The sequence below is a fragment of the Bubalus kerabau genome, chromosome 4 (genome assembly GCF_029407905.1).
Source record: "Bubalus kerabau isolate K-KA32 ecotype Philippines breed swamp buffalo chromosome 4, PCC_UOA_SB_1v2, whole genome shotgun sequence".
NCBI lineage: Eukaryota > Metazoa > Chordata > Mammalia > Artiodactyla > Bovidae > Bubalus > Bubalus kerabau.
The window spans coordinates 59,996,779-60,008,099 of NC_073627.1; the positions used below are offsets into that span (position 1 = coordinate 59,996,779).

Here is an 11,321-nt window from a genome sequence, read left to right on the forward strand (position 1 = left end):
AAGTCACTCCCGTATTCTTGCCTGGGAAACCCCATGGACAGAGGTGCCTGGTGGGCTACAGTCCATGGAGTTGTAGAGTTGGACATGACTTAGCAACTAAATAACAACAGCAATAATATAGAAATAAGAATTGTCATAATTATTGCTGTTGTTAATTTTGTTTTGTTTAGAGCAGGTGTTGGCAAACTACAACTCAGTTTTTATTTTTGCAAAAAGTTTTATTTGATGCATAACCACAATCATTCATATACATATTTTCTATGGCTGATTTCCTTCAACTAAAGAGTCAAGTGGTTGCAACAAAGATTGAAAATATAATATATTTATTTTCTGGATTTTTACAGAAAATTTTGCTGATGCCTAGTTTAGAATAATATACTGAACTAATAAGATAATTTGGGCACAATTTGAGTATTTTGGGGGAAAGAAAATGGACAAGGCACACTGCTTTTATGTAACGCACATTGTGGCATAAATTTAAGAAGCACAAAGGTAGAGATATAAAGTACTCAAAATATCCTTTCAGGTAATAATCAAATTCAACTTTTCTATTCCATACTTTGGCTGTTAATCTTTTATAGTACAGTCTGGGAAAATTTGAGACCATCAACCATTCCTCTTGAAACAGTTCAATCAGTGCTTGAGTTTCAAATCAATACTATCTTGAAATTATGTGAAGACAATGAAGTGGCCCACTAGCAAATTGCTTTTCAAATTGAGTTTGAAAAGCTTCAATTAAATGGCATCATTAAGAAAAGTGGGACCCTAAATATCCAATAAAATGGAGCAGCACTCCTATGAGAAATTTGTAATTCCAGGACTAAAGCTGAGAAAGTACAAGGTGAACCTAGGAATGTTTTAGTGCCTGAAAGTAAGAAAGTGTTCAAAAACTACCTAGCACATTTCAAATGGATGCAAGAGCTGAATTGATGAGTCTGGCTGAATATGAGACAATTTGAGCATGAAAAATAATGATGGCAATGGAGTATAATATGAGTAAAAAAAATACATGAACCCAGAGTGAAAGTGAAAGTGAAGTTGCTCAGTCATGTCTGACTCTCTGCGACCCTGTGGACTGTAGTCTACCAGGCTCCTCTGTCCATGGGATTCTCCAGAAAAGGATACTGGAGTGGGTTGCCATTTCCTTCTCCAGGGGATCTTCCTGACCCAGGGATCGAACCTGGGTCTCCTGCATTGCAGGCAGACGCTCTACCCTCTGAGCCACCAGGAAAGCCCACCATAACAATACCAAAAAATGGGAATGTGTTAGTCACTCAGTTGTGTCCGACTCTTGCTTTTCTTCATAGAATGCCAGCTAAGATATGTGGAAGAAATGATAGTGTTAGAATATAACCATTTTGATACCACCAATATAATAATTAATTCAGGCAAGGATCATCAAGGATGCTAAAATTACTTAGTGTAAGATTGTTAAAGAGCAGCATATTTCATCCTCTCAAAGTATCACTCTACAGATTGCTTGTTAAATGACAGAGAATGGATAGTTTCATATTAGAAAGACCAGACATTAATCTGACCTGAATCAAATAGTTAAATTTGGGGCCCCATTAGTAGAATAAATTGACAGTCTGTGCCTTCTAATATGATTCAGGACATTACATAATATCATCTATGCAGTATTCTTACCAATAATGTTTACTGTGAATTTAATCATGGAGAATCAATCAGGCAAGTCCAGAAGATGGGGTATTGTACTAGTCAATGGATCTAAATTATTGTTCTAGATTAAAGGAGATTATTTTGGTTGAATAGGAATCAACACAACACATGTACTCTGGATTCTGGACATGGGGGTGAACAGATATAAAGGGCATTTGGGAAAATTTAAAGATAAATTTTATTTTAGATAACATTATTATATCCATCTTAAATTTCTTGACGTAATAGAATTGTGGTTATATAGTATAATGTTCTTGTTCATGGGATATAGATGCTGAAGTGTTTAGGGGTTAAGTGTTGTGGTATCTGCTGTGTATTGCACATAGTTCATAAATGAGAGTAAAGTGGGGAAATTTAGTAAAAATGGTAATATTTATTAAAAATTATATTTATTTAAATTACTTTTATTATTTAAATTGCATTTGTTTGTTTTGTAATAGCATTAATTGCAAATGTTTATCACACTACTATGTCTAAGGATGTTTGCTAAGTATTAGATCATGAAGAGGCACAGACAATGGAATCTACTTCTGAAGAAGGCATCTATTTGCATGGCAACATTTCCCAGTTATTATATTTTGGATGCTAAATAGATAACTCCAGAAATAGGTATGGAAAGAGTTCAGGGAGAAAGTAGTTTCTGGGGCTGAACTAATTTGATAGACTACAAATGGTGAGTCCTGAAGGAACCCACCATTCACTGTGATGAAAAGCTCCAACTGAAAACTTACACTTGCTTTTCATGGTAAAATCTCTGAAATCAAAATTCTGATGAGCTCACCAGTACTAAATTTCATGTTTATTGTCTTATTCTTAAAATCTTATATCATTGGAGAAGGAAATGGCAACCCACTCCAGTGTTCTTGCCTGGAGAATCCCAGGGACAGAGGAGCCTGGTGGGCTGCCGTCTATGGGGTCGCACAGAGTCAGACACGACTGAAGTGACTTAGCATCTTATGATATAAGATTCTTAAAATCTTATATCATACTTCTGGTCAAATATAGAAAGAATAAAAATTAAAAAGTGAGTCTTCTAATCCATTGCTGTCTGGACAACCCTCACAAATGGATTTATTTCTTATCTGCTAAGAGATATACAGCAGGTTGCTCTGATACTTTGCTGGATTTTAGCAACATTTCCTCACTTTTGTGCCTTCATTTATCACAGGAGACTAGAGGCCTAAAAACTACATTGCTCAGATTCCCTTGCCTTCTAATTAGGTTCTTCCAATTGAAGACACTGCAGGCATATTGGAGGGCAGGAGAAAAGAAGCCAGATCCTCCTGGTTGATTCCTTAGACAACAGAAGCCCAAGCTCTTGAGGTCTTGCTCAGGTAGAGTTCTGAGAGGTGCGGTGGCAGCGGTGACCAGGAAAGCTCCACAGCTCGGGGCTACCTGCTCTGGCTCTGGTGGGAGTGGCCTGGCAGCTGTAGACACCAGTGTCTCAGTAGGATAGTCCCTGTGGCCTTGGTGTCTGTGATGATGGCAGCTCAGTGTATCTTGGGACTTACAGCAGCGTCAACAGAAGAGCAGTGTCTTAGCTTTCTGCCAAGGATGGAGTTCCAACAACAGCAGTGGATGCGCCAGCAAACTCAATGACACAGCAGGGAATTTGAGTAACACAATTTTCCCATTTGCTCCTTCACTCCTATTAGGAAATAGAGGCTTTCTATCATTACCAATGTCTGAGCAAACTAAAGTTTTCTTTTCTCCTCTAGTCATTCCAACACTTAAATGCTGTATTAAATTCTCCCTACCTAGACTTCCTGGAGCCATTCCTCTTTTGTTTTTGGACTGGACACGGACTGACACATTGGTGAATTTAATCATTTTTGTATAGCTGGGCTTCAGGACTTGGCCTTCTAGGAGCAGCAGATTTTAGGTTTAATCCAATACCTTTGTATTTATGACTGCCTCTTAGATGTATTTAAGAAACTGAAATCTGATTGATTCATTTAGATGGTTTTCTGATGCATTTTCTGCTGATGGCATCAGCAACATGAGGTAAGAGGAAAGCTTTGACGCATGAGAGCAGCAGACGTGGTGGTGGGTTTTGCTGGATGACACCCGTAGACCTTTGGTAATTACTCCTGACAACAAGTATTTAGCACCATCAAAGTGCTAATACTGAACTATATGACTTCCCACTAATTATCTCATGTGTCTTCCCCTTACCCTTAACAAAAACCCCTCAGTCCCACAGTCTAATGAGTATTATTATTTCCTCCTTAGAGGGAGAACAATTTGGCCACTTGCAATAGAATATTTTGGGATCATATGACTTAGAAATCTGACCACTGGGCATACATCTTGAGAAAACTGTATTTCAAAAAGATATATGTATCCCAATGTTCATTGCAGCACTATTTACAATAGTCAGGACGTGAAAGCAACCTAGATGCCCATTAACAGGTGAATGAATAAAGAAATTGTGGTACATACAATGGAATATTGCTGCTGCTGCTGCTGCTGCTAAGTCGCTTCAGTCGTGTCTGACTCTGTGCGACCCCATAGATGGCAGCCCACAAGGCTCCCCCGTCCCTGGGATTCTCCAGGCAAGAACACTGGAGTGGGTTGCCATTTCCTTCTCCAATGCATGAAAGTGAAAAGTGAAAGTGAAGTTGCTCAGTCGTGTCCGACTCTTAGCGACCCCATAGACTATAGCCTACCAGGCTCTTGTATCCACGGGATTTTCCAGGCAAGAATACTGGAGTGGGGTGCCATTGCCTTCTCTGACAATGGAATATTACTCAGCCATAAAAAGGAACAAAACTCAATCAGTTCTAGTAAGGTTCAGTTCAGTCGCTCAGTCGTGCCCGACTCTTTGCAACCCATGAATAGCAGCATGCCAGGCATCCCTGTCCATCACCAACTCCCAGAGTTCACCCAAACTCTTGTCCATCGAGTCGGTGATGCCATCCAGCCATCTCATCCTCTGTTGTCCCCTTCTCCTCCTTCCCCCAATCCCTCTCAGCATCAGAGTCTTTTCCAATGAGTCAACTCTTCGCATGAGGTGGCCAAAGTCCTGAAGTTTCAGCTTTAGCATCATTCCTTCCAAAGAATACCCAGGACTGATCTCCTTTAGAATGGATTGGTTGGATCTCCTTGCAGTCCAAGGGACCCTCAAGAGTCTTCTCCAACACCACAGTTCAAAAGCATCAATTCTTCAGCGCTCAGCTTTCTTCACAGTCCAACTTTCACATCCATACATGACCACAGGAAAAACCATAGCCTTGACTAGACGGACCTTTGTTGGCAAAGTAATGCCTCTGCTTTTGAATATGCTATCTAGGTTGGTCATAACTTTCCTTCCAAGGAGGAAGCATCTTTTAATTTCATGGCTGCAATCACCATCTGCTGTGATTTTGAAGCCCCCAAAATAAAGTCTGACACTGTTTCCACTGTTTCCCCCTCTATTTGCCATGAAGTGATGGGACCAGATGCCATGATCTTAGTTTTCCTGAATGTTGAGCTTTAAGCCAAGTTTTTCACTCTCCTCTTTCACTTTCATCAAGAGGCTTTTTAGTTCCTCTTCACTTTCTGCCATAAGGGTGGTGTCATCTGCATATCTGAGGTTATTGATATTTCTCCCGGCAATCTTGATTCCAGCTTGTGCTTCTTCCAGCCCAGCGTTTCTCATGATGTACTCTGCATAGAAGTTGAATAAGCAGGGTGACAGTATATAGCCTTGACGTACTCCTTTTCCTATTTGGAACCAGTCTGTTGTTCCATGTCTAGTAAGGTAGATGAGCCTAAAGACTGTCCTACAGAGTGAACTAAGTCAGAAAGAGAAAAACAAATATTGTATATTAACACACACATATATATATATATATATATATAATCTAGAAAAATGATACTGATGAACCTATCTGCAGGGCAGGAATAGAAATGCAGCTATAGAGGACAGATCTGTGAACATGATGGGGGAATGGTGAGGGTGAACATGTGGAGAGTGTGCCATTGACATATATACACCACTATGTGTAAAGTAGATAGCTAGTGGGAAGCTATTCTGTATCACAAGAGCTCAGCTTGGTGCTCTGTGATGACCTTGAGGGGTGGGGTGGGGGGGGTATGGAAGGGAGACTCAAGAAGGAGGTGATATCTGTATACTTACAGCTGATTCTTGTTGTTGTACAGCAAAAACCAACTCAACATTGTAAAGCAATTATCCTCCAATTGAAAAAAGAATATGTTGGGGTGCTTATTAAAAATCTGGTTCTAGGAACTTACTGTACATTTGCTGAAAAAGAATCTCTGTGGATGGCACCTGGGAGTCTTGGTGATTCTATGCACTCCCCAAATTTGAGAAACACCATCAGAGAGAAGTAACTTGCTCAAGCTCAGAGTATTAGAGATAACATTTGAACTTGTTGGTCTGACTTGAAATCCCATATTTCTCCTACTCACCCCATTGCATAGTCCCGTCATCTAAGGGAAGGAATTGTTGACAAAGATGAGAAGGCCACATGCTCTCAAGTATTATATTAATGTTCTCCATGTGATGAATGTTTTGAAGTTCCAAGGTATTTTCATCCAGCTTTCTCATTTAACAAACCACAATATGGTTTGATTAAACAAAGGCTTTTTCTTCAAATTTATTCCAAGTACTGCTTCATATTTCTCTTCTCTGGGCAAGTGATGAAATAACACAAATTGTTCATCATTAAACATATTCTGGAGGACACCCCATGTCAACTTACTATACTTACTGGATCTGAAATGGAGGGCAACTTACCTCTGTATTCATTTCTCCAATGACCTACTTGTTATTTGTTGCTTTGACTTTTTCTTCTAGTATCGCATTTAATGTAACAGTCTTGATTAATTTCAATTCAGCAGACACTTACTGGGAGCCTACGTTTTCCATGTTGTCTTAGGCCCTGTGAGGGATACAGACTCTGCTCCTAAGGATCATGTTCTCCAAAGCTCCTGTTGGCGGGGCCTCATGTCCATGCCTTGATGCTTTTGGAATGAAATCAATAAAAATCTCCCTTTCATCTTTAAAATTATCCAAATTGACAGCCTGTGGCTCAGCTTTTTCTCAATTAAGAGGTCAGTGAAAATGTCACAAGATATGCTGGGCAAGGAAATTGAAGTTTCCCATGTTAAATGTAATTGATGCTGAGGATGTTGCAAAACAAATCCCTTTTTATGACACATTTCCCAGGAGTGGGACCACAAGCTGATTCATTTGTCTTTCCAGTGTGTAAAGGTAAGGAGTGGGACCACAAGCTGATTCATTTGTCTTTCCAGTGTGTAAAGGTAAGCACGTTCTTTTCAGAATCAGAAAATGTCTGCAGTAAGAAAGTCTCATTTTCAAGGAAGAGATTACCACAGCACCTTGCCTTATAGAGGTGTTGGGATGGTTTTAAATGAGGTTTTGCATTAAAAATGCTCAGGACAGTTTCCAGCAAAGTATAAGAGATCAATAAGGTGAGTTATTTGAAAACTGAGGGCTGTGCTTGATAGGAAGCATTTTTAAAATGCAAGAACAAACTTATAAAACATTTAATAAACATTTCAACACACATTTATGGAATGCACTTATGGGGGAGAATAAAAATCAGACCTGATTTTAACTTACTATCCAGTTGCTTACTATCTAGCTTTATACAAATATGTACATAAATAACTATTACCTAAAGCTGCAGTCTACCAACTTTTTGAAACCAGGGATCAGTTTTGCAGAAGACGTTATTTCCATGGAGGGATTGTTTCAGGATGATTCAAGCACCTTACACTTAATTTCTATTATTATTATATCAGCTCCACCTCAGATTATCAGACAGGTTGGGGATAGACAGATAGATAGACAGATTAGAGGTTGGGGACCCCTGGCCTAAAGCATTACTTTTAATGACCTTAAATGAGGACATATTTAAATAGTGATGATAAATTAAAAATATATATATATATTTATATTTAGCTTTATAGTTTAAAGTGCTTTCACAAACATTTTCTCACTTAATCCTCACAATAATTGTGTGAGGCAAATATTCATAGAAATAACTGAGCAATGATGAATTGATTTGTCTGTGGTTCAGAGCTTTGAGGGGTCAGAACTAGGATCAAACCTAATTCATTCCAAGGTTAAATTTGGGTAAATGATATCAGAAAGAAGTATGGACTGTCCATGGATTTTAAGAAACAGTTCTAAGGAAAAAATGGAGACCATTTTTTCAGATTAAAGAGTCTGGCTTTTTAATTTGCCAAACAATGTACAAACAAAGAAGTGATCTTGTTCTCTAGACTTTTTACATCTTCCAACAAATCATCCTACACTGCCTGTTAATAAACCACCATAAAGTTCCTAACTCTTATTCAAGTGTGATTGATGGCTGAGGAATGTTATTATGAAAATAATAAGCTAATTTCATTAATTAGTTGATAATATCTCAACTGAGTCTACTAATTGGAAAATTAGCTTGGAAATGTTGGTCAAAAATAAATCACACTGATACAGTCTTACTGTTTTGGACCTAGTTAATAGAATTAAACATTTAAATCATTATATTTTCTAATTAAGCATCATCCTAGGACACCCTTAGAGAGAACACTGAGAGGAGGGATATACTGTTAAATTTTCAAGTCAGTAGTATTTAAACTATGGATAATGTAGAGGAAGGGAGGGAGGGAGGAAAAGAGGACAGAGAGAGAGAGAGACAGAGAGGAGGGGATGGAGGGAAAGGGAGAGAAGGAAAGAGAGAGAAAACGTCTATTTTTAAATTCATAGTCCATGATGCCTGTTATATAGATGCTTAAAACCGAGTTTCTGGAGAAAAAACTAAATCACAGTACTATCAAACGACCACACAATTGCACTCATTTCACATGTTAGCAAGGTCATGCTCAAAATCCTCCAAGATAGACTTCAACAGTATTTGAACCAAGAACTTCCAAATGTACAAGCTGGATTTAGAAAAGGCAGAGGAACCAGAAATCAAAATGTCAGCATCAGTTGGGTCATAGAAAAAGCAAGAGAATTTCAGAAAAACATCTACTTCTGCTTCACTGACTACCCTAAAACCTTTGACTGTGTGGATCACAACAAACTGTGGAAAATTTTTTAAGAGATGGGAATACCAGACCACCTTACCCACCTCCTGTGAAATCTGCATGTAGGTCAAGAAGCAACACCTAGAATCGGACATGAAACAATGGACATGGAACAAAAATTGAGAAAGGAGTATGTCAAGGCTCTATATTGTCACCCTGTTTATTTAACTTACATCTCACGAAATGACAGGCTGGGTGAATCACAAGATGGAATCAAGATTACTGGGAGAAATATTGATAACCTCAGATATGCAGATGACACCACCCTTATGGCAGAAAGTGAAGAGGAACCAAAAAGCCTTCTGATGAAGGTGAAAGAGGAGAGTGAAAAAAGCTGGCTTAAAACTCAACATTCAGAAAACTAAGATCATGGCATCCAGTCTTATCATTTCATGGCATGTTTCATGGAGAAACAATGGAAACAGTCAAAGACTATTTTCTTGGGCTCCAAAATCACTGTGGGTGGTGGCTGCAGCCATGAAATTAAAAGATCCTTTCTCCTTGGAAGAAAAGCTAGTCACACCTGAACACCGTATTAAGAAACAGAGACATTACTATGCTTACAAAGGTCTGTATAGTCAAAGCTATGGTTTTTCCAGTTGTCACGTACAGATGTGAGAGTTGGACCATAAAGAAGGCTAAGCACTAAAGAACTGATGCCTTTGAATTGTGGTGTTGGAGGACTCTTGTGAGCCCCTTGGAATGCAAGAAAATCAAAGCAGTCAATCCTAAAGGAAATCAACCCTGAAAATGCATTGGAAGGACTGATGCTGAAGCTGAAGCTCCAATACTTTGGCCACCTGATGAGAAGAGCTGACTCATTGGAAAAGATGCTGGTATTGGAAAAGATAAAAGGCAGGAGGAGAAGGGGATGACAGGATGAGACAATTTGATGGCATCACTGACTCAGTGGACATGAGTTTGAGCAAGCTCCGGTAGATGTTGAAGGACAGGGAAGACTGACATGCTATGGTCCATGGAGTCTCACAGAGTCGGACATGACTGAGTGTCTAAACAACAAAAATTGCTTTTACTTACTTTAAACTAGTAGAGAACTTCTGTGAAAATATTATAAACAATAGATTTTTAATTCTCCCCTATCTTTAGCCTTTCCTGGTGGCTCAGACAATAAAGAAAAGAAAAAGAAGAAACTGAAGTTGCTCAGTCATGTCTGACTGCTTGTGACCCTATGGACTGTAGCCTACCAGGCTCCTTTGTCCATGGGATTTTCCAGGCAAGAGTACTGGAATGGGTTGCCATATCCTTCTTCAGGAGACAATAAAGACTCTGCTTGCAATTCAGGAGACACGGGTTCAATCCCTGGGTTGGGAAGATCCCCTGGAAAAGGGAATGGCAACCCAATCCAGTATTCTTGCTTGGGAAATGCCATGGACAGAGGAGCCTGATGGACTAGTCCATAGGATCGCAGCTAGTTGGACATGACTGAGTGACTAACACTTTCACTTTCAGTTATCTTTAGCCTACCTGAAACAATAAAGGAATAAACTGTTGATCTCCCTTCACAATAAAATTAAGAAGTAACTATAAATTCACTGACTCTGAAGACAACTTGACAATAATGGACATAGCAACTAAAGATTGATAAATGATTCAAATGTAAGTTAAAATTCATGTAGCTCAGCCTTGGAGCATTATCTCAATCTAGCAGCCAGAAACAATTAAAAATTATTTCATTTGTAAGCTATTTTCTTTCAGAAAAGTCTATCTCTTCCATTTGTAATCTGTATTTCTTTAATCTCTTCTAAGAGGTTAATCTCTTGCTTCTCTGGTAGCTCAGCTGGTAAAAAATCTGCTGCCAGTGTACGAAACCTCAGTTCAATTCCTGGGTCAGGAAGATCCCCTGGAGGGTGGCATGGCAACCCACTTCAATATTCTTGCCTAGCAAATCCGCATGGACAGAGGAGCCTGGCGGGCTATAGTCCATGGGGTCTCAAAGAGTCAGATATCACTGAGTGCCTAAGCACAGCACACTGCAAACTCTTAGAAGACTTCAGCCCTAGAGTTGACCCCTCTCTTTCCTACATCCACATCTCTAAGGGGATAAATCTAATATGCACGAAAAAATTAGTGCTAACATCTTAATATGCTCTTGATCCTACAACCCTCCTCCAACTATTCATCATTTCTTTACCTTTCTACTAGAGAAAATTCTTTTCTTGGTTTTTCCCTTTTCCCAGCTTTATTGAGATATAATTAATGTATAATATTATGTAAGTTTGAGATATACAAGGTGATAATTTGATACATGTATATATTGTGAAATGTTCACAATAATAAGGTCAGTTAACATATTCTTCACCTCACATAGTTACCATTTTGACATTATTTGTATGGTGAGAATATTAAAGCTCTAATTTCAAAGCCACTAAAGTAAAAAATACGATACTGTTAATTATAGCCACCAGAGAAGGCAATGGCACCCCACTCCAGTACTCTTGCCTGGAAAATCCCATGGATGGAGGAGCCTGGTGGGCTACAGTCCATGGGGTCGCTAAGAGTCGGATATGACTGAGCAACTTCACTTTCACTTTTCACTTTCATGCATTGGAGAAGGAAAT

General features: G+C 39.0%; 1 non-coding gene across 1 annotated transcript; it reads right to left on the reverse strand.

Annotated features, from left to right (window-relative positions):
- Positions 1–1,158: 1,158 nt before the first annotated feature.
- On the reverse strand, positions 1,159–1,231 carry TRNAC-GCA (transfer RNA cysteine (anticodon GCA)). Its single transcript has one exon. It is a non-coding gene; the product is annotated as a tRNA-Cys (tRNA).
- Positions 1,232–11,321: the final 10,090 nt, after the last annotated feature.